The sequence below is a fragment of the Helianthus annuus genome, chromosome 15 (assembly GCF_002127325.2).
Source record: "Helianthus annuus cultivar XRQ/B chromosome 15, HanXRQr2.0-SUNRISE, whole genome shotgun sequence".
In the NCBI taxonomy this organism is placed as follows: Eukaryota; Viridiplantae; Streptophyta; class Magnoliopsida; order Asterales; family Asteraceae; genus Helianthus; species Helianthus annuus.
The window spans coordinates 1,834,836-1,855,011 of NC_035447.2; the positions used below are offsets into that span (position 1 = coordinate 1,834,836).

General features: G+C 38.6%; 1 pseudogene; it reads right to left on the reverse strand.

The window, feature by feature from the left end:
- Window positions 1–12,653: 12,653 nt before the first annotated feature.
- On the reverse strand, window positions 12,654–16,505 carry LOC110911190 (annotated as a pseudogene).
- Window positions 16,506–20,176: the final 3,671 nt, after the last annotated feature.

The window sequence follows — 20,176 nt, forward strand, 5'->3', positions numbered from 1 at the left end:
AAAATAGAAGAGTGTTACTACCCAGTTGACTTCTTAGTTCTTGATTGTGCCACAAGTTCAAAGAACACGCACCTCCAGTCATTCTGGGTAGACCGTTCTTAGCGACTGCTCATGCAATTATAAACTGCATTGATGGAACGGTAAGTATGAAGTTTGGTGACCGCGAATTACGGTTAAATGTGTTTTCAAATGCTACTGATCCTTTTATTTCAGGTGATCGCTCAAAAGTTGAAAATGGTGATGAGGATGTCTCTTCTGCAAAGGAGATTCAAACAAAATATGAGTGCTTTTTGGTTGACAGGTTTGAAGTGGCAGGGAGCAAAGCAGTAAGGAAAAAGGAAAGTGTGGCGCATGAGGAGTTTAAAACAGACAAAGGGAAGCCACGAGGGAAGAAGAAGAAAAAGAAACCGCCTGAAGTTGATAATGCAAAAAGGAGGTTAAAGTTATTCGGTCTAATGTGGAAGATAGTGGACGACTTACTAGAGCATTGGCGGGGTACCTACGTAGAGGCCATGGGACGCAAGCATCCCACTCGACCACCATAAGGGTATATCAGGTACGGTCTGGCTGAAGACCTATAAACTTAGCGCTCTCGGGAGGCAGCCCGAGGATGTAGAGTAGTGTAAATTTGTTTTGTTTTTTGCGTGAGAACTTTTGCAGGTAATCAGGTTACTAATCTCTACGGATGTAATGGTCTAAGTGTGGGGATGTTTGGTGAAGTCCCAGTACGTTCTAGTTGCAGTTACGGACTATGCGCGGATTAGAGTTCAGTCAGAACTGTCCATACTCAATCTCCATTTGGACGGGGATGATCTGAACACTAATTGTAGAGATTGGCCTGGGTACTTGTTGGACACGACCGCGAATGAAATGCTATACGGTCGTGGTGGAACATGACGCATGATGCTTCTACACTTTTAACCAGGGGAGTCTGTTCCACTTTTATTATTGCATTTTTATTCGTGTTCTTGGTGGTGTTAAACTTTAGTGTTTCAGGGTATGTGTTTTTGCTAATTGTGTTAGGAACGGTCGCTCATGAGGTTTGTTAGTTGGTATTCCCGAGTTTTGTTTTAAAAGCACTATACATTGGGGACAATGTCGCCCAAGTGTGGGGATATGGAAACCCGGGAAGGGAAAGGTTTGGGATAGAGCTTGAAAGAGGTTGAAAGTGATTGAAAACGATGAAAACTGGAAAAATTGAAAATTTTGAAAATTTTGAAAATTTTAAAGAATTTCATCGCCTTAAGTGAACTAAATGGATATGAAAACCTTACGTTCCAATCACTGATGGGTTCCTTGTCGGTAGTAAACTAACATGGTCCCTTGTCATGGTCATTCCTTTAAGTTTCATGAGAGTAGGTCCGACAGGTGTTTTTAGGATAAAAGAATTGAGAAGAGATGTCTATTTAGGGGTAACATGCTTTAGATTGCATATGCTACATGTCGGCAACCTTTTTACCCTTTCTTTGGTGAGAATTTTGAGCCTGTAGACTGATAGAATGATCTACATTATGACTTCATTTGTTGAGAGCAGGCCACATGTTATTATGTGTTAGAACTTGTATGATTTGATACATGCTGAGACTGTGGTTTGATATGTGAATGTAAATGATAAAGGCATTAGGATATCCCTTACACCACTTGTTTGTTTGTTTTGTGTTTACCGAATCATCACCCTTAGTAGCCCTGTTGAGCCTATTTACCTTTCGTTTGTCCACCCAATGTGAATGTCTTGATATCGACCGTGAACGACGAGTTTTGAATAATTGAAAAAAAAAGAAAAAAAAACAGAGAAAAGAAAAAAATATAGAAAAAGAAAAAGGAAAAAATAGAAGTGTTGTGAATATCGTTTATGTTCTTGGGTAGAAACCAACCCGAATGTGTTAGTCGTTATGTGTTTGCAAATAAAGTTGTCATGGTTTGGTCGTTTGTTCGCCACATAAAAAAATATAAGCCAAAAATTTCCTACCCTTAGCCTAAGTCCAAAACCGAAAGTCCTTTTGATATGTGTTGTGTTATACGATACAGTGGAGGAATGATTGTTATACAAGCTTATGATTACAGGATTTCATGTTTGGTTTTGAGTGTTACACACACTAGCACATTACACGCTAGTTCATATTTTTAAACCGAGAGGAGAGTTGATTGTGAGGGGTGTGTAGCATGTGTTCTAATCCTAAGCATGTTAGTTTTGAATAGATAAGTCTTAAGTTTTATAAATTGCATCACTTGCTTGTCGGACTATCAATCTCGATTGTGTTAGTCTATGGGACGGGTATGACTTGGGATCTAATCGGTTGTATCGGTATAGGGGTTTAGAGGTATTGTTACGATGGTGAGTAATTCCGTAACGGTTTGCTTGAGGGCAAGCAAAGGTGAAGTGTGGGGATGTGACAGAAGGGTAAATAACCATGTTTTAACATGTGTAAATATAAGGTTTTAAGTGTTTATCATCATAAACCATGGTTACTTTGAGTGTGTTTCTATTTGTAGGTACCCAGAGCTTAACGGATGGATATTGAAGCTAAACGGGATGTTTTCGGGAAGATTTATGAAGGTTAGAAGCTTACACACAAGTTGGGAGTTGAAAAATGCAAAAAATGGTGAGAAACCAGTACTTGGCCCAAGAAGAAACCAGTTTGGCGCAACTTGGTGTCAGTTTGGGCGCAATACAGATGCTAGTCAGTCAGGGGCGCAACCTTGTGCCAGGGGGCGCAACCTTGCGCTGACAGCAGATAGCCACGCGAAAATTTGGGATTTCACTTTATTTTAAGATATCTTCAACCCCAAAACGAGATATTCACTAACCCTAGCCGTTTTCCACTTCCCAAGGACGAATTTTGGAGTTCCCAACCTCAAATTTCAGCAATCTTTCATGCAATCAAACATCCAAGACAACCAAGAAGATCAAATCATGACTATGAGTGGCTAGATTCTTTTGTGACCACCTCCGGGTGGATGGTTCATGTATGTGAAACTCAAACCTTATTTATTTAGTTTTTTGGATTGTTTTTCATAACTTGAAGAATACGTGTGGTTTAGTTTGTTTAAAAGAATTGTGAGTGTTGCAATTATTCATCTTTTACCATTCGCATTCGGTTTTCTTGCATCGTGAGTAGTTTGGTTATTGGGTGGGTTATTGGCACTTATGATTTGGTGATTAAATTGCATAGGTTATTATTAAAAATTTGTCTTTGATTATCAATCAAACTAAACCGTTAACAAGACCTTTTGGTATCTATCTAATTAAACAGGTTTGGGTGAATCATTGAACCGGAAATCCGGAGGGGGTTGCTTTTCTTTAAAATTGATAACTTTCTTAATTCTTCTCGATCAAAAATCTCAAAACGCAATCAAAGCAATAGTTTTTCTTAGTTTAGTTAATCTAGGTTTCTACAATCAACACTAACCACATATTCCCTGTGGAGACGACCCTACTTACCCTTGCTAGTAAAGGTACTTAGGACCAATTTTTAAACTTGTTTTTGACCGACCTTTCGACATCTATCAAATACGCCTTTTCCGGGTTAAACTGGGATGTTGGATAATACACTCACTCCTATCACTTTAAGTCCCATCTTATACCGAATTAGTTACCTGAGAGGTAACGGGGTATTAGTTGATAGCGCTGTTATGCTTGGCAACCTAACACCGCACCTGAGAAGACGGGCGTGAACTAATGACCTTAGAATCATGACCAATGTTTGATAGGGCATTGGGGACGGGCAAACAAACTGACGCCATCTTGCGGTACTCGGGTTATTATCAACATTGTTTTCAAACTGAACAAAACACTTGGCAACTATACGTTTTTACAAAACTATGAACTCGCCAGCTTTGTCCTGATACACTTGTTGCATGCTCGCAGGTTGTTAGATTCTTGGATATGGAACTTGCTGTCTAGAGTTGCTGAAGTAGTCATGGGTCGAGAAACTTGGAAACATGTGACAAGACTATTGGTTTTCATACATTTAACCTTTGCACATTGAACAATGATTTACATTATGCTTCCGCTGAACATGTTAAACTTTAAGTTATGTTTTGAGAACTCTATAACGTAATAAATGGGAACTTTCATATGATATCATGGTATTAGTTCAATGTGATTAGTGGCTGGATCCTGGTACGTCACACGCCTCGCGGGAGTTTCCGCATGTGGTATTTTGGGGGTGTGACACAAATCTTCCACTAATCAGGGTTGAAGGAGGAGAAGGTTTGGCTTGTACCTTTGCCTCAGCACTAGCACCATTATTCTCCACTGACCACTTATCATACTTTGCCAGGTTTAGACCAAGCTTTGCTCCACCAATGAAGACATTCCCCATGGATTTGAGGAACTCGTCTTTATCACCCACATTGTAGTATCTGACAAAGCCGAAAATGTTCCCAAGTTTATCTCTCTTACTTGACACATAGGTAGAGGCAAGGTCTCCAAAATGCCTGAAATGTTGTTTCAACTATTCCTCATAAATCCCCCCTTCTGGAATGTTGGACACAACGATGGAAGTGGAGGGCGTCTTTGGTTTCCAGATCTTCTTGGCCGAGTACTCCTTCTTTCTGGTGTGTCTGCTCTTTTGCGTTTCCTATTCTCCATCATCTTCAAATCTCCGGTTGCCCTAGCATCCATTGTTCTTCTCTAGTCTTCTCTCCATTTTTTCATAGACAAGCATATATATATATATATATATATATAGGTAAAGAGTAAAATACAAATGCGCTTATCGTACGATACGTACGCGATCATCCCAACCGTTCGATCAGGTGCAGATCTGGTGCGAATTCAATACATATCGCATGTGAAAAAATGGTTAGCATGGGGTAGTGTGAAAAATGGCATGGGGTGTGTAGATGGACAAAATTGCATGTGGAAGATTTGAATATCGCATGTGAAAAAATGGCATGGGGTAATGTGAAAAATGGCATGGGGTGTGTAGAATCGCATGTAGAAGATTGAATATCGCATGTGAAAAAATGGCTAGCATGGGGTAATGTGAAAAATAGCATGGGGTGTGTAGAATCGCATGTGGAAAATTGAATATTGCATGTGAAAAAATGGCATGGGGTAATGTGAAAAATGGCATGGAGTGTGTAGAATCGCATGTGGAAAACTGAATATCGCATGTGAAAAAATGGCATGGGGTAATGTGGAAAATGGCATGGGGTGTGTAGAATCGCATGTGGAAAATTGAATATCGCATGTGAAAAAATGGCTAGCATGAGGTAATGTGAAAAATGGCATGGGGTGTGTAGAATCGCATGTGAAAAATTGAATATCGCATGTGAAAAATCTGTGTGTGTGTGTTACTGTTCATCTTCTTCGATTGTTGGTCGATCATTGTCAGTCTTCTTCCCTTTGACCCTTACAACTCCCAAATTAGTAGTTCTTATTATCGATATCGCACTAAAAGGAACGAAGGGAGGTTGGGGAAGAAGATTTGCAGGTTTTTGAATTTGATTTAGGGTTTGATTTTGAACTATCATCGGTCAATTACAGAGATTTATGACCTCGCAATGACGTTTAACCTTCCTGGTATGATTTAGATATATTAAAATGATTAATTTAATCATTTAAATTAGTTTCGCTCGCGTTTGATCGATTGAAGATCGTACGGCTGAGGGCATCGCGTACCTAATGTATGATAAGAGGTATTGTACGTTAACCGGCCTCTCTCTCTCTCTATATATATATATATATATATATTGATTAGATACAACCTAACTACCACATACAAGATATCAATCTAACCGACTCAACTAATTGTGCTCATCTCTATACATCCAATATAACAAGATTTATGATTTTCTTGAAGTATAGATGTATAAGATAAAGGATGTTGGTTATGTGTCTGCAACAGATTTGATGCATGATGTACAAGATGATCTGCAAGAGCAAATGGTGATTCATAGTGAGTTATTCAGCGTCCATATCAAAATGCAATATTCAACAAAAAAAATAGTTGAGAGGGTACAAAAGTCATTATGCACGGTGATTAGAGGTCCAACCAAATAACACTGTCTGGCTACTGGGTCATAACCTCTTATCTAATCAGACCCCTTACTGGTGTAAAGGTTGCCAAACAATCCCTAAGGTAGTGTTTGTTTTTCCTGAAAAGGTCTTCAGAACCTCTTATGTTTGCGTTGCGCAGACCGCGCGCAGACCTTTGGGTCTGAAGACTGTTTGTTTTCTCGAAGACCTTTCATTAAAAAAAGTCTGCGAGACCACTTCTTGGTGCAGACATGGACCAATGTCTTCATGGGTCTGCAGACCTCTTCTTCTTCACAAAACCCTAGCACCTCTTCACCCCTTCTCCTTCACCCCTTCTCCTCCACCCACCGTCCGCCACCACCTCTACCTCTGCCGCCCCTCCACCTCCGCCGCCCCACTCCAGCCGACACCCACCTCCAGCCGACACCCACCCTCCTCCACCACTCTAGCTTCTCACCTCTTCTCCTCCACCACCTCTCCTCCACCACTCAAGTTGCCGCCGCCTCCACCATCGACTGTGGTTTAACCATCACTACCCTCATCTGCGTCAAATCCCCCTGTAACACCGTCGAACCCGTTGACCCCCTCCATCACCTTCGAAAAATTGTCCAACCCCCTGTAACATCGTCGAAAAACCCTCCACCGAAGCCCCCTGTAACACGGTTGAATCTTGAGGCGGCGGGATCTGAGCTGGTGGTGGTGAGTGTTAGGTGGTGGTGGTGGTTGTCTGAGAAGTAAAGACGGTGGTGGTGGTGTTGGTGGGTTTCCGGTGTTGGCAGTAAGACGATGGTGGTAGTGGGTGTTCGGTGGAAGTGAGATGGTGGTGGTGAGTGGTTGTCTGAGAAGTGAGGAGAGAGAAATGGATAGAGAGATATGAGAAGAGAGAGAGAGATAAGTGGTGTTTGTGTGGTGTTAAACAAACAATCTTCTCCCCGCAGACTGCAGATGTATGGTCCATCTCTTCTGCTACAGATGTTTGCGGATGTGGTTCGCAGACTGCAGACTGCAGAAGTTTTACCTCTGAAAAAACAAACAACACCTAAGTCTTTTAGTTTATTTTCTTGCTTAACTTTAAGCCTTCTTTTTTAATTTATTTATTGTTAATATTTCTTTTGGACTTTTTTTGTTTAACTAAACAATTTTTTTATTTAAAAATCATCCAACCCTTTCAATTCAAGGCTTCAATCACCATCTTCAACCCTTGTTTACACTGTTCAAAATCACCACTATAATGAAAACCTGTTTCAAATGGCGGATTTGTATGGCTGGGTTCAACGGTGGTTCGTCATAACCTAATTCAGGCAGTGGGTGCGTTGCTTCGTCGGAGCCGCTTCTCAGATCTAATTACCCCCATTGCAGATGTGAAGGGATGGGTTCAACTGAGGTGGTGGCCTGGTGGGTAGGTTTGGCGACGGTGGTGGTGCTAAGTGGTGTAGGGTGAGCGGTGGTAGGTGGTGTAAGGTGGTTGGTGGGGTGGGTTGCAGCGATGGCAGGTGGTATGTGGTGGATGGTGGGGGTTTGGTGTGGCTGGTGGTGGAGGTGGTGGTGGTGGGTGGTGGATGGTGGTGGTGGTGGTAAGTAGGAGAGGTAGAGAAAGAGGTTAAAAAGAACCTTGATTTTCTTTTATTGGAATATATCCATATATACACAAGTTTTTTAATTACTTTTTGTTTATTTATTAAAATATTTTTAAATAATGACCAAAAAGACTAAAATACCCTTATGTGATTTGACTTAACAAAAATAACTAATTGGGTTAGGCTCGAAGGACAACTCGTGCAGGATTTTGAAACATAAAGTACGAAGCACATCAATTTTAAAGATAAAGGACAACGCTTGAAACTTGGTATAAAGATAAAGAACAAAATTTGCAATTCACTCTGTATAATTTGCAGCGATGGAGGAGGGAACCAAAGAGAGGGGGAATTAGAGGAGGCTCTCCAGGTTGCAGCGACATTTTCTCCAGCCAAATTGCAGGGAGCCGTGGAGGGTGTCGAATTTGATTGTTGTAGATGATATTGGTGTTGGGTGGTGTATACCGGTGGAACTAGTTATGATCAATGTTTGGTTGTAGGTGGATTACGTCTGGCGGTGGGGGGTGTCGGATCTGATTGTGTAAGGTGGAGACGGTAAACGATCGCGGGGTTGGGTTTCCGCCCAAATCCACCACCTTCGCAGCAGCTAAATCCACCACCATCGTTTGAACAATTCTTGTCGTTGTTATGTCTTCATTGCCGAAATATGGTGGCCGGTGAGAGATTACGAGATAGAGGTTTAATGAGTGAGAGACAGAGGAGAGGTTTGGAGAGAGAGAGATAGAGAGAGAGAGAATTATTAGTTCTTATTTAAAGGTTAAAAGGAAAATAAAAAACAGAAAAAAGGATAAAATGTCTAAATTACCCATTAGTTAACACAAAAAATAAACAACGTTAGCGAATTGGATGAAAATGGCAAAAATTGCCAAACGTAAAAGGCACAAAGGTACAAAAAATCAATTTTTTTTGGATGAAACTGATAAATATGCCCAAACTCATGAACGATTTTTGCAATTTACTCAAAAATCTATGTTTACTTTCTTAAATCCCATTTCGCGTAGACGATCACTACTTCATCTCGTTTTCTTCAATCATCAGTTGAAATGAAATTGTTAAATCATTCGGTTCGTGGAATCGTTGAATTTGGATTTGGTTGATGTTTGATTCAGTGTTTCAACAAAGTTTTCTTGGAAGATCAATAACTTGGCCAAAGTCTCAACTTTGATTTATAAATTTTCTTTATAGATTGATTGACGACAAACAGGGGCGGAATCAGAACTTTTCGATCAGGTAGTCGCAATTCAATATTAAATGAATAACTCCGGTTGTAATACGGTGTAATATGGTATAAACTGAATAAATATTTACTAGCTTACGCCAGAGACAAACACCGTAACGCCAATTTTCTCGATTCTTTCTATTATAACTGTAATTGATTTTTAAAATTTTGATAAAACCTTATGGTTTTTTAAAACCTTTTATTTTTTTTTTCTAACGGCGAAGGTTACTCCTACCTATTTACACCAGTAATCTAAATTATTTCCTTACCCAAATTAAATTTTTAGTTAAACATCTTTCTAAAATATAGTTATATATTTACATAAGTGAATAAAAAGTTATATAAAATAATAATGTTGAATCAATAAACTTGATAACTACCTAAAATAATAATCCTTAATTAATATATCTAATCTAACTTATAATAAAAGACTCCAAATAATGCCACATGGTATTCTCTACTTCAACCTCATAAATTTTATTTATATTTGTTTAATAAATTTCTTTTAATATTAATATTAATTAATAACCAATATAAAGATAACACTTATTTTTATCCTTATCTTTATCTAAAATTAATAAATAACTTCAATTTTGCAATTTTGACCCTTTGTTTTTTTACCTTTAAACCAAAGTTTTTCATCTTTTGCACTTTAATCCCAACTCTTTTTTATTTTCAATTTTGATTCACCATATTTTTCATCTTTCCCAAGTTTTGCGTTTCGTTCTAAATTTTGCGAGTTAACGCACCGCAACGTGCGTGTGGGGTTCAACATTTTTTTCGTATATTTTTTCCCGTTTGACTGGCCCGTCGTGTCACATCTATTTTTCTGCGTTTGACAAGTTTGTCCAACACACAGATCCTGGATGGACTTAGTTATTTTTTTCTATGTTATGTGTTTCGGTTTGATTTCTCAGCAACGAGCGCGCGTGATTCAGAGATTTTACGTCTGCTTTTCGCTCGACGTTATTTTTTTTCCCATTTTTATTTATTTTGTTTTTACGAGTTTTTCCGGTGTTGGTGGTCGCTGACAATAGTATAGTATTGCTACTACTCAACACAGTTTTATAACAATCGCTGCAACGCATGGGACTTAATACTAGTAAGTTAATATAGAGGGCTTATTTTATTATCAAAGTTAACTAAGATAAAATTTCATAAAAGAAAATTCAATATTGAAATACTAGTGGTTGAGAAACAGGATGTAGGTTTTGACAGAGGGTTGTAAGTTTTTCAGATAGAGTCCTACTGATAATTAATTTAATGTTTCTATTATTATCTTCTTTTATGTATTTTCTCTGCATCATCGTTAGCATAGGGTTGTTCATGAGCTGAGCCAAGCTGAGCTAGGGCAAGTTTGAGTTTGGCTCGATTATAAACCGAGCTGGCTCAGCTCGGCTCAGATTTGAACCGAGCTGAAAATCTAAGCTCGGGCTCGGCTTGGTTTTAAACCGAGCTGGCTCGGCTCGGCTTGGTTTGGCTCGATTTTAAAAATAAAAATTAATACGAAGCTCTCAAAATTCAGTATTCTAAAATATTATTCAACACTTCAAAAGAACATATTGAAAATAAGTTTAACCTAATACATAACAAGCCAAAATCACGTCCAACAACGCAAAATAAGATGTATATTTCAAGTTAATACAATATTTGTTTATTAACACGGCAATCAACCTTTAAATATGTAATAGATATCAAACTATAAGCCTAAATACATGTAAATAATAATCAGTTTTTTTGTAATATATTTGATGTATATAAAAATAAAATATAGTATAAGTAAAATAGCTGGAGCTAAGCCGAGCCGAGCTACCAAGCGAGCCAAACCGAGCCAATTTGGCTCGTCAGGAGCCGAGCCGAGCTAGGCTCACTTTCTAACCGAGCCAAGCCAGCTCGACTCACTTTCAAACCGAGGCATATCGAGCGACCTTTTTCCGAGCTAAATCCAAGCGAGCTTCGAGCGAGTTCCGAGCCGCGAGCTTTTTGGACAGCCCTAGTTAGGGATGGCAAAAAAGCCCAAGCCCGACGGGTATTCCCGAAACATACGGGTCGGGTATACCCGAAGCCCAATGGGTTTGGGCAAGGTACAGGCTTAAAAATAGAAAAAATTCGGGTACGGTACGAGTATGGGATTTAGTGATACCAGCCCGATACCGGCCCATTTACTCGAATAATACCTGAAAGTATTATATTATAGATTTTCATATATATATAAACTTAGTACATGTACTTGTTACCTTCTCTATAGTCATATGTGGATATGTATATGACAAGTGTTTAGTGAACATATAACTTATTTTTGAGAATGTATATTGGATATGGAAGCTATCACCTTTTATTACCTTTATTATGTGGATGTTTTATGCAATTAGTTGGTTCTGATACAGTTACTTAATTAAGTAATCGTTTTAATTTAGTTTAGTATATATGGTCTGAATATGATATGTAAGTTATTAATAATATTTTCATTTGTTATAGTCATTAAAATAGTAAAATATATAAACATCAAAGTAAAAATTGCATATTTGTCGCAACGGGTATTTTTAAGAAATTAACGGGTATACCCGATACCCGCGGGTATGCCCGATACTTGACAGGTAATTACCCGAAAAATACCCTACGGGTAACAGGCCGGGCATGGGGCAAAGAATTACAACCGGGTACAGGCCTGGGATTACCAACACCCAACTTAAGCCCGGCCCATTGCCATTCCTAATATTCTTCTTCTTTATTGTACGTTATAGTTGCCGGCCGGAAAAATAAAACATGTGATATTCTCAATCTTCACTAATTTTCATTTCCTTTCACTTTAACTACTTTATAAACAAATATTTAAAGGGTCAAGAATCAGAAACATTTCTCCCTTGCCTACCCTGATCAAGTGGAAAATCTTGCCGGCCGGAGGATCAACTGACCCTCCTGTAGTTCCGCCCCTGGCGACAAATCCCCAAATTCGTGATTTCCAAATTTCACTAAAACACTATTTGACTATTTATCACCAAGTTCATTTGAAATTTTTAACGATAAATGTTACTTCTATTTTATTTTAAACGATTTCCACTTCATCGATCTGGCCGAAGTTTTGGCAAAGGTTTCTCAAAATTGTGATTATATCTATTACAATGTTTTTGAGATTGTTTGATTTCATGGCTTCATAAGTTTAAGAATGAGGGAGTAATGTTTACCTAGTTTAAGCCATCATTTATAGAATTTAATTATGTAATCGTTTCTTCTTTGTTGCATGGCCCGAATTTGTTTCTTATTATGCATTTTCTAATGACTTTGGTATTAGCTTTTTTTTACCCAGCCGCCTGATGCGGGCCTAAGTGTGGAGGAGCGGACCATCTTGTATTTGGAGGCCCAAGATCGTGTGACAAAAACGCTTATTTCTATGAGTTATTTTTCTTTTTATGTTTTTTACTACTTTTGGTGGACTTTTATTTTGCTCTCGCTTTTGGCCCAATTGTTTTCTGAGGCCCGTTTTTAATTTACATTGTTATTTATATGATTGTAATGGGAGAAAGCAGATCAGTTTTGAGTTATATGAAAAGTCATTTTTCTCCCCCAATTTTCGGTATTCTTCATGAATCAACGAATTTTGGAAGAATCGTTCCTGGTATTCTGTGCGAATCAACATGTCCGATTTCATATCCCGTTTTCTAGCCTACATCACCGCCCCTAATTGAATTAAAAAAATCTACTATTCAGTGATAGGCATCCGAACACCATATATTTCCAATAACTATAGAAAAAAAAAATCTTTTGTCCGCTACTAAATAACCGGAACCTTGCACAATATATTGTATTAGTTTGGAATTAAGGAAGTGATAATAATAACATATCACATAATTAAGCAAATTTTAGAAAATATAGCTCATAAAAGAAGGTTACGCTTGTCTGGCCAAAATGCCATATATATGTTATATATTGAAGATACATATTATTCAAAATGAAAACTAACTATTTGCATAACATAAGTCAGAAGTCACTAAAATCATTGCTTCTGAACACATCTTTAGTCTCATATTGATGTGTGCTACATGTAGACGAGTATACCCCGGGGGAGACCATGTCCTCATGATCTAACCCTGATGACATCATAGACTTAGGTTCCAGTGGAATCTGTATGGATTGTGTGACCTGATCCCATGTTGTGTTATAATTAGACAAAGAAACTTTGTTGTAGTCCATGCTTAAACAAGAAAAACCCTCCTCGGGTTTATGTTTAGTCGAGGAGGAGAAAGGACGAACTTGTTTTCTATTGATGATTGTATTTGTTTCAAAACTGAAAAGAACAGAACTGTCCCTAGAGTTTGGAGAATCCAAAATGATTTGATGCTCTCTTTGTGAATTCTTGCAAGTGTGGTGTCGATGGTATGTTGTCCTATACATCGGTGGCTCATCGTCGGTCTTTTGAACTTGTTTGGTTGCTTGACACCCTTGCTCAAACTTGTGCGTGCACCTATAATAATGCCTGCATATTAATAAATACATATTAGTAAAATGAGCAAAACAAGTTGTACTACATCAATAACTCTTTTGCTTACAAAAATGTTCAAACATCGTTAATTTCTTATAGTTTGACTTCGTTAATTATCTTGAATGGAGTAGTTAGCAAAATAAAAAAAGAATCGGTTGTGACATCTAGTTCAAAAGTTTTGGTTTTATCACATATTTCATACTAAATAATACATACATTTGGTATTTTGAGTTGATAATCACTTTTTCTCCCTACTTTCTCCAAGCATATCCATCATCAATCAAAGTAGACGTTAGCAACTTGAATTTTTTAAGGGTTAGATATGAATTTTCAATCTCATATGTAAATCAACTCATATCCAACACTATAAACATCACATATCATACACATCTTATTATTATTATTAAGTCTCGCATCAAAGAGAAATAGGGAACTTTCTAACTCATGTTTTTTAGTCAAATAATATTAATTTAAAAAAACTTCATATAATATTTTCATAAAATAATACGTTGAGACAAATAATAAGTTGAGTTAACAGTCATTTTGCTCTCTGTAATTTTGTCATTTTAACGGTTTTGCTTCAATAATTTCAAAATAGCTATTTTCCTCTCTGATCTTTCGAGTTTGTTGTCAGTTTGCTCCTTGGCTCTAACTCAGTTAAAACGTTCAATTAAAAGTAGGGGTATTTTGGTAGTTTACTCCCTGGCTCTAACTCAACTAAACCATTTAGTTAAAAGTCGCGGTAGTCGTGGTCGGCAGGTGGTGGTGGATGGTTATGGATGGTAGTGGACGGTAGAAAGAGTGGTTGGAAAGATGGGGGATCGGAAAAGAATTACTTATATACATGTAAATAAACAAGTTATAGGTTTATTAAGGTGAAAAGACTTACATTCCTTTGCTTTTATCTATAAAATTACCAAAATACCCTTCTAGTTAATGGATTTTTTGGATGGAGTTAGAGGCGGGGAGCAAAATGACGATAAGTTATGATGAAACAATGGTTAACCGGGCAGGGTTAACTCACTGATCTCGTCAAGAAGGGTTAATCCCTTCCTCCCGAGGATGGCTGGCTGGATAACCGGTGGGTTGATCTCCTGCACAAGGAAACAAACCGTGACTCGTAACAAGGAGGGTGGGGTGGGGGTGCTCGTTGTTACCACTCTCCGGCGTGAGAATCAGTAATCTGCTTGGGAAGCAAAGTATGATAGTAGTAGTAGTGAGAGAGTTGTGAAGAAGATATCTCAAACCTGGTTTGGGGTTGGTATTTATAGCCGAGGAGTGAAGGAGCAGGATGATGGACAGACTAACGACGTGCTGCACCTTTGCAGGTGTGTCATGCTTGTCGGATGTGGAGGTTACGCCACGTCAGTCTGTTGCTTACGTAGCTCTGACAGGTGACTGTCATTGGTGCTACTTGCACTGTAGTGTCAGTCCCACTTGTTGAGCGTACAGGATGCGGTGCGAGCCGTATCGCTGCCTGCGGTAACATCTGATGTTACCGCGTCCCTTGCTTGTGATCAAGAAATACGCGAGATGCGGTGCTAGCCGCATCGTCGTCCGTGGAGACCGTTTGCCTGCATCCCTTGTCGTGACGAAAATGCCCATATGATGCGGTGCCAGCCGCATCGTTATGTTCATCTATTTCTACGCACAAGGTAAGGCTTCTCATCCTCAGACCGATTGGATTCAAAGGATGTGACCGCATGGGTGCGGTTTGCTACTGGTAGGGGTTTGTTTGATATGGGTGATGGTCGATTTAGGACCATACCCCTTCAAGTTAGAAAAATCAGGGAGGAAAATAGCTAGTTTTAAACTATTGGGGAAAAACCGTTAAAATGACCAAATCACAGGTCTTGGGAAGACTTAGTTTTCATGAGATTTATAGTATATAAATATTTAATAAATATTTATATAAAAAAAACATATAAATATATTGTTATCATCGCGTTAGACGTCTCACGAAGTCGTACGTGTATAAAAAGAATATTTATATGAAAATTACATATAACAGACTCGTATTATGTATCACATATGATATTTGTCGAAATATATATGTACGTCGTTTAGGCGTATGAAATAAATATAAAAGTTATATTTATCCTATAAAAGATTCGTCGAGTTGTCTTGTTTGAAAATAAAAACGACTATATTTATTTTACAAAAGAATTCGATTTTTTGGTGTCGGAAATAAATGTATAGCTATATTTATTTTTATAAAAGAATACGTGTTGTCTGATATTTAAAATAAATATATAAGCTACATTTATTTTTATAAAACGAATTCGTGTCGTTTAATATTTCAAATAAATATATAAACTATATTTATTTTAGTAAAAGAATCGTCGTGTTTTTTATTGTTGAAATAAATATACACTATATTTATTTTTATGGAAAGAAGTCGTATTATTCGTCATTCGAAACAATATAAATAATTACATTGATTTTATAAAAGTTTCATCGAATTTTCAAGGTTTCAAAATAAATATAGTAACTATATTTATTAGTTGTGAATATTATCGAATCGCCGTTTTTTGTGAGTTGTAAAGTATCGTCAAAAGAAATTATAGGTTAGTATTTGTTTTTCTAAAAGAGTATTCGAATGCGATAGTTTATTTTATAATAAAACGCGTTGTATATTACGGATTTTCTCGAAAAAGGGGCAAAGTTTCCTCTGTTTTTGCATAGCTCCGACAACTAAAGTGTCGTTATTTTACCAAAATTCAATCAATTTTCAATTCACAATCGTTATATATAAGATTTTGTTGAATATGTAAAGATATAAACTATATTTTTAATCGATCGGTTCGAGCTCGTTTTCACTAAAATAAACAAAACTGTATAAATAACGAAATGTTCGCGCCATTAATCTTTACCAAAATCTCGTGTCGTTTCGCTGAAAAAGCTGGCTGAGTTGACCGGGTCAACTGAGTTGACCGGGTCAACTGAGTTGACCGGCTGAGTTGACCGGTTGAGTTGACTCGTTGAGTTGACTCACAGAGTTGACTGAGTCTGACCGAGTACCGAGTCGACCGAACCGCCTCATAATCTGACCCGAAACTGAACCGCACTTGAGATGAAGAAGCCTGTTGAACCACATGTGAACCGAATCATATCTTGAGCCAAATATAACCCGAACCCAAGTCTGAAACTGAGCCGAGTCACCACTTTCCTCCGCCACCGTCGCCGTCGGACCACCTCTATGTCGCCGGTGTTGCCGTTAACCATCATAATCCTCCTCGGGGTTTGAAACCCGTCGGATAACGGCAAGGACCGCCGGATAAACTACAAAATCCGTCGGATAAACGAAATGACCGGCGGAATCGGGACGTCGACCGTCGGACCGCTGGTCCGAGACACCGACCGCTGGTCTTTTTCTTTCTCTCTCTTATTTCTCCTGGTCTATCCGTCGCTCACCACCACCCGACAGTGGTGGTGGTGGTGGTCTAATCTTGATGAAGCTAAAGAGAGAGGGGGTCTCCATCGGGAAACAATCCCAATCGACAGCAGGTACGACGGCCGACACCGCCTGAGCTCGTCGCCAAACCTTTCACGAGTCGCCGGAACCTCCGATCACCGGAGAATAGGGATTAACAGGGGGTGGGGTTAGGGTGTGGTGGGTGTTGCCGGAAAGGGGAACCGAGAAAGGGGGTATTGCAGATGAGTGTCGCCGAAGAAGGGGAGTCACCGGCTCCACCGATTCACCGGCCGCCGGACATCGACGAGGGAGAGAGAAGCCGAGAGGTGTGTGTGTGTGTATAAGAGGTCTGCACAAAATGAAGATTAAAAGAGGGATATGGTCCTTTATATACTTGGATTTATGGTTAGTGGCCCGTTATTTCCAACGAACCGTTTCCGCACCCGAGCTCCGTAAAATATGATAACGTATATTATTATATTTATTTATTTATTTATTTATTTGAAATCACGTAAAATAGTGCCGGTAGGTGTCATTTGCGCGTTCGTTCGTCGATCACGGTAAAAATTCGCGTAAAACCGTGTTGTCGTCGCTTTAATGCGTTTTCTAATCCGGTTTCGACTGTAGTTGCTAAAATTTCATTACGGAGCTAAATATAGCGTATAATGTAAGTTCTGAAGGTGACAAGCGTCTTCATTGCTTCCGTTTCGTTGCCGATACGTTTCCTACTATCGCGTTTTTAGTTCACGTTGCATTTGTGTCGCACGGAAGCCCAATAAATTCACAAAATTAATTTCTTAGACATAAAATATTTGTGTGACATTCATACTTGTCGGCGTTGTCAGTATTCTGTACGGTATCAGTTCGTTGTCGCGTAATATTCCGCAGATTTTTCCGTAAACCACCGTTCGCGCATAGTAAAGTCGCATAGACGTTCCTAGGCACTCCAAAGGCCTAATTAAATTAATTTGTGTCTTAAACACTATTTATTGTCGCGTTAATCATCTGTTAATCACGTAATTAGGGGCCGCAAATCACCGGTTGTCACACTCATGCCTTTATCACTTCCCTGGATTCCTACCCGATTCCCAAGAATGTGATGATAACTCTGGCTCACCAAGGATGGCGTCAAGCCATGGAAGACGAGATTGGGGCGTTACGAGCCAATCATACTTGGGATCTTGAACCGCTTCCTCCTGGTAAGCGTGTTGTTGGTTGTCGTAGTTAAACTTACCCTGATGCTTCCCTACATCGTCTGAAAGCTCTTTTGGTAGCTAAAGGCTACTCTCAATCTTATGGTATTGATTATGACGAGACTTTCTCCCCAGTTGCCAAAATGCCCTCTGTGCCTTTTTGTATTGGTCTTGTTGCCATTCATCATTGGCCGCTCCACCAGCTTGATGTCAAGAACGCCTTTCTCAATGGTGTTCTTGATGAGGAGGTTTATATGGAGCAGCCACCCGAGTTCATTGTTAAGGAGGAGGCCTCAAAAGTATGCAGACTACGCTGCTCCCTATATGGTCTTAAACAGTCTCCAAGGGCATGGTTTAGCCATTTCTCTAGTGTTATGGGAGAGTTTGGAATGGTTCGTAGTGCATATGATCACTCTGTATTCTTCAGACATCATCGGGGGCGGAGAGTCATTCTAGTTGTTTATTTGAATGATATCATAGTTCCAGGGGATGATGAGAACGGGTTACCAAACTCAAACAGTTCCTACAGTCTCAGTTTCAGATTAGTGCTTAGGTCGACTTCAGTACGTCCTTGGCATAAAAGTATCTTGTACCCACAAGGTATACTCCTTTCTCAGCGGAAATATGTCCTTGATAAGTTAATTGGGTGTGGCTTGCTGGGTTGCAAGCCGGTTGACACCATATGCTTCCTACGAGGAAGCTCCTTCCAGAGAATGGAAGCCCGTTAAAGGATCCCGAGTGATACAGACGATCGGTTGGAAAGCTTAATTATTTGACAGTTACACGACCAGATATTTCCTTTGTTGTCAGTGTCTTAAGTTAGTTCATGGCCACTCCATACACTGGACACTAGGATGTTGCTATTCGTGTCTTACGATATCTCAAGACCACACGAGGTCTAGGGATCTTATATTCTGATCAGGGTCATTGCCATGTGAATGCTTTTACAGAAGATTGAGATGGACGTATATCTGGATTATCAGATGCAGACTGAGCAGGTTGTCCTATTTCACGACGGTCCACAACCGAATATTGTGTTTTTGTTGGAGGAAATCTTGTGTCCTGGAAGAGTAAGAAACAACATATTGTATCCAGCTCGGGTGCTGAATCAGAGTATAGAGCTATGGAAGATGTTACATCAGAGATGATATGGGTTCGTCGTCTTCTCAGAGAACTCAGGGTTACCTCTGATGACTTGATGCGAATATACTGTGATAATCAATCAGTTGTACATATAGCTAAAAATCAAGTATTGCATGAGAGAACTAAACACATTAAAGTTGATTGTCACCTAATCAGAGATCAAATAGTAGGCACTCAAAAGGATCCTCCATCCATTCCGCCAATTCATGTTAAAACAGAATTCCAACTAGCGGATATCTTCACAAAACCACTCTGGAAGGTTCAAATAGATTTCATATGTAGCAAGTTGGGCATGATTAACATCTATGCTCCAACTAGAGGAGGAGTGTTAGTTGGTAGTTGTATTAATTAGTTTATGCCCTAGCATTTTATTTTTATTTATTTGTTAGTCACTCTCTCCTCATATATAGAGAGAGGCTCATTGCTTGTACATAAGCACTTCTTCATTTCAATACAAGTTCAGGTTTTCTTTCTATTTCATACCATTCTTATTTACAATAAACATTAAAATCAGGGCCGGTCCTAGAATTTTGGGGGCGCAAAGCAAATTAAAAATTCAAGACCCTTTTTAATTTTTTTAGGCTCGTAATTTCGGTTTGTATCTTACATGAAATATATTATGAATAAACTTATAAAGCACTTAACCATTATATAAACTAGATGAAAATGTTGGGATCTAATACATAAATCAAATCTAAGTTGGTCAAAAGAGTTTAACCTAACAAATAACAACTTACATTATGTGTGAAAGTAACTAAAACATGCTACTTATTTTAAGTATACTACTGTTATTAGTTAGAAACGATTTTTTTAAATAAAATTTTACATGAACATTAGAAATTGAACGGACAAAATATTTTAGTTTATTAAAATAAGAGAGGTGATTAAAAAAGATACATTTATTCCTATTTTAGTCGGTTGAGGATTCTTGTTTTTGTACTTTAAACAGAGGCTAGCTGGGGTTGATGTACTTTGGTGTGGTCTTTAAATATTAATAATAAAATATATAGGGTCGTGATCTTGTGATTGGGCCACAAATAAGCGTGATATTCGGATTATCATATTCCAACAAACATCAAAGCACCTGCAAAGAAGCTGTGATTGGGGAAACTCGAAGGTTCATGAATATTATTATTCATGAGACT